Below are 4,724 nucleotides of genomic sequence, written 5' to 3' on the forward strand. Positions count from 1 at the left end.
CGGGGTCTGTGTTTCGCAAACCAGGCGTGTGATTCTGGTGTCGTTTGTATGTTCCGTAAACCCGGCTGCCTGGGGCACGCTTCTCCATCTGTCAGCCTCTGCACCAGGGGTCACCTCCTCTCGGAAGCCTCCGCCGCCGACTGCCCTTCCTGCAAACGTGAACGTCGGAGAAGAGAGAACTTCCAGACTTCTGGCGGCCCCTCCGTACCCTGGACAGACTCTTCTCGTTGCACTAACCGACTCAGGGCACTTATGATAGCAAAAGCTAGCCTCGATCCACCCCTTGCTGTGGGCCGGCCCTTGCCGTCTGATAGGCACTCGGCACACAGTGCTCTGTGGGCAGAGATGTTACTTCCTTTTTATAGACGAGGAAATGTAGGCTCAGAGAGGCCAAGAAATTGGCCTAAGGTCACACAGGTAAGTGGTAAGGACAGGGGTTTGAATATGATTTCGGCAGCAACCCAGTCCCTGCCGCCGGGCCCCCTATAGTGAGCAGTGGCAGGAAGAACCATATGCAGTGCACCCCGGACCCGTGTGCCACGGGGCTGTCAGAACCTCTCTGGGGAACAGGGCGGACTGGCTAGTGGCTCGTGTTAACGTAACTGCTTCTCAACTAGGGGTGCTTCTGCCTCCCCGAGGGACAGTTGGCGATGTCTGGAGGCATTTTCGGTTGTCACAATGGGGCACTAGGGAGCAGAGGCCAGGGATGCTTGTAAACATCCTGCCATGCACAGGCCAGCTCCTCTCTCCCGTCAGGAATTGCCCTGGCCAAAATCTGAGTGGTGCCGGGACAAAAGCCTGAGAGTGAGCAGATGCTGTGGACAGGGGCCTCGGAGGGGGAGGAGGTTTCTATTAGGCAGACAGAGAGTCTTCAGGTCGGGCGGCTGGACGGACGGGTGGGGCCAGAGAAAGCCGGCTGGCTGGTGTGGGTGGGGCAGGAGGCGTCGGATTGTGCAAGCCCATTTTCCCAGGCCAGGGGCACTTGGACTTGATCCAGGAGGAGGTGGACTTCACTGTTTAGTTGGAGTCATTTGGGGATCTTGCATATGCCTCATAAAGCTAAGGTTTTGTTGTTTAAGTTGGCCCCTGGTGAATTCGAACAGCACAAATCTGAATCCCTTCCTCATCTGTCAGCAGCCTGCCCAGTTGTCCCCAGAAGCGACCATTCCTAGTGTTTCTTGGGTGTCCCTGCTGAGCTGACACGTGTGTGTGCGTGTGTGTGTGTAGATGGATAGATGATAGATATAGACATATATGTTGGCCAAAAAGTCTGTTTAGTTTTTTTCTGCAAAAGACACATTTTTCAGTTTCACTAGTAACTGTATTGATTTGGGTATTTTAAGTGTATCAGCTATCTCTCGCTAGTGGCTTCTAAAGGGTAGAGGCCAGGGCTGCTGCTAAACATCTTCCAATGCATCAGACAGCCCCACAACAGAGAATTATTTTACCAAAATGTCAATAGGACCAAGAAACTTTGCAAACCGCCTTTGACACATTGGATCAGCCACAGCACCTTCTGCATACACTGCACAAATTCTTTTTCTTGTGTTTCAGTTGAGTTTTTACCTTTCTTGAAATAATAAAGCATGATGAGCCAAAAATGTTGTGTATTTTCTTCCATCTTCAATATTAAAATGGCTGCACAAAAATTCACCGATTTTGAAAAGCTTTTGAGGCTGTGACACTGATACGACAGCTGTCACAATACAATCTAACAAAATTGTCTCAAAGGACATTAACGACAACTAAGCACTACTAGAGCCATTGTACAGAAAAAAACTAAACGAACTTTTTGGCCAATCCAATATATAAGAGGTGTGTGTATGGGGGGCGTATTTTAACTGTTACCTTTTTCTGATTACAAATGCAACTTGAGCCCACGGTGCAAAAGTTTATCCAAACAGAAATAGGTAACTTCAAAAAGTCTGCAATGCACACCACCCCCTGCCCAGCACCCCTCCACAATAACACAGTCAGCCAGACTGGGACAGTCTTGTCCTGGGGGGCCTCACAGCTTGGAGAGGAGAGGAGACTCGGGGTGCAGGGTGGAGGACCAGACTGGAAGGCTGGGAGCCGATTCTGTGGCTCCTGCAGCCATCTGGGCAGGGGACAGAGCTCACAGGAGAGAACAGACAGGACCAGTGTTCAGGGAGGAGGACCTCCAGCCTGCACCTGGCTTGGGCAAGGTTGCCAAAGAAGGGAAAGGAAGTGGCATTCAGTGCCTGCCCTCGCAGAACTGACCGTGTCCTTAGGGGGGCATCCCAGGCAGTGTGTCACGGGCCTGCTGTGACTCACGTCCCGGAGCCCTGGCCACACCCCAAAGCAGTGCCTCACGGTCCAGAGTCTGACTCTCAGGACACGAGGCTACTGGCTCACTCAGGGCAGTGGGCGGGGTGGCTTTCCCCTGACCGGCCTCACTGGGGACCGATAAGCTGGCAGATCCAGTGGGGACCGGTTTGCTTGCCGAGGTATTTGTGATGAGACTGTCCCACGGTTACAGACCAGCGCTGTCCCGGAGAAATAGGAAACTCCATCATTTCCCTTTACACTTCGCACAATACTCCACTTCTGAAACTTCTGATCGCCAGATGTGTGGGACATTCCCCACTTCTCACAATTCTCCAGCTCTCAGCGGACACTGAAGGGGTGCCCCACAAATGTGACTCCATTTGGACACTATCCACCTGGAGATACCCGTAGAGCCCACAGGCGAGGGGCCCGTCCCACAAGACTGCCCCTCCCCTTTCAAACATCACAAATGCAGGCGGCTGGCCCATGAGGGCAAGCAGAGTTTGCCGCCGAAAATATGCCTTTTGGGATACTGATTAGGCTTTTATTTTGGGGGGGGGGGGGTTACTATTTGCATAGAGTGGGGAAGGAGGCAGGTCTGTCTCTCAGGTTATATTCTAAGAGATACAGGAACTAACTGTATTGACAAACAACCCCTTGTGGGAATGACAAAGGATGCAATAAGACTTCTGTGGCTGAGTCAGGCATAAGCTTGTGGAGAACAGTTTTAAAATGAGCAGTAGGGAAGACCTCGATGAGGAAGTGACATTTAAATTTGAGAAATGAGCTGGTTATTTTTCAGACACAAAAGGCTCGGAAAGAACCTTTGACCTTCCCCCAAAACTCCTAAGCACTGACTTGTCTAGTTCCGCATGAGTTGCCTCCCTGCACGTTAAAATCCCAAACCACAACCCCCACCCTTCTTCTCAGCTCATGGTGGCGTATAAGCCTTAGCCGTCCCATCCATCCAGACGAGGCAGGGGCTGCAATGGGAAATCCTGAGACACTGCAGCCGTCAGCAGCCTGATGTCCGAGAATCACCTTGTGACACCTGATCATAACGATCAGTATGGGTTCCTCCCTGAGTGGACAATCAAGGAGGATTGTGGGAATTGTGGGAGGATTGTGGAGAAGCTGAAGTAAAACCCCGTAACGCCTGTCAGCATTCAGTAGGAGAGAGCCATTCCCTGGCCAGAGATGGCCCACTCCCATGTCTTGGGAAGTGTACTTTTGTTAATACATTTCCCACTCGCTTTGCTTTACAATATCTGTGTGGTCAGTCCAGTTCTTTGTTTGTGACCGCCAAGAGCCTGGCTCCGGTCTCCATCGGCGGGTGGCACTGTAGCCTCATAGTCTTGAGGAACCCACGTATGTACATAAGTAATAAATGTGGTCATTTTCTCCTGTAAATCTGTCTCATGTTCATTTTTTCTTTTGTTAAAGTATATTTTATTGATGGTGCTATTACAATTTTCCCAATTTTTCCCTTTTATCCCGCCTCCACCCTGTACCCCTCCAACCCTCCAGCATCCCCCCACTTAGTTCATGTCCGTGGGCTGTACATATAAGTTCTTTGAGTTCTGTTTCCTATACCATTTTTTACCTCTCCCCATCTATTTAATGCCTACCAGTTATGCTTCTTCTTCCCTGTACCTTTTCCCCCCATTCCTCCCTTCCCCCTGTCTCATGTTAATGTGATTATTATTCCAGCTAGAGGAACTTAAAATGGTAGGAGGAAACATTGTATTTCCTCCCCCACACTGACCAGTTATAAATCAGATTCCCATGATCCCCTCCTTGGGCTCCTAGGAATGGCCAAATGGAAGAGATGCATAGGGCAAGCTACGTGGGAAGGAGGGGCGAGGAGTTTCCGGCTAGCTCCAAGTTCCCCGCCCCTCCAAGTATTCACCAACCCAGAAGCTCTCTGAACCCCATCATTCAAGAATTTTTATGGTGGCTTCATTTCTGAGGCATGACCAATTAAATTATTTATTGGCCATTAGTGACCACGTCAGTGTCCAGCTCCTCTGCCCTCTCGTGAGGTTGAGGGAGTGGTGAGGCTGAAAGTTCCAACCCTCTAATCCCATCATTGGTTCCCATGGTAACTAGCTCCTATCCTTAGAGGCTTTCCAAAAGTTACTCATTAACATCATCTCAGATGTGGTTGAAAGGGACTTGCTACAAATAACAAAAGACGCCACTTTCATGTTTTTATCTGCATAGCTCTGGAGCTATTCCAGGAACTGAGAACAAAAGTAAATATTGTAACAAAAGATGCTCCTGTGGGTCTTAAAAAATTATAAGGATTTCAGGAGCTATGTGCCAGGAACAGTGGACAAAGACCAAATATATATATATTTCTTACTATAAACCGCAATGTCACAACAAGCCATTTACATGATTTTAGATTTTTTTAGGAACAACATTTTAAACAG

This window comes from Phyllostomus discolor, chromosome 5, assembly GCF_004126475.2.
Source record: "Phyllostomus discolor isolate MPI-MPIP mPhyDis1 chromosome 5, mPhyDis1.pri.v3, whole genome shotgun sequence".
In the NCBI taxonomy this organism is placed as follows: domain Eukaryota; kingdom Metazoa; phylum Chordata; class Mammalia; order Chiroptera; family Phyllostomidae; genus Phyllostomus; species Phyllostomus discolor.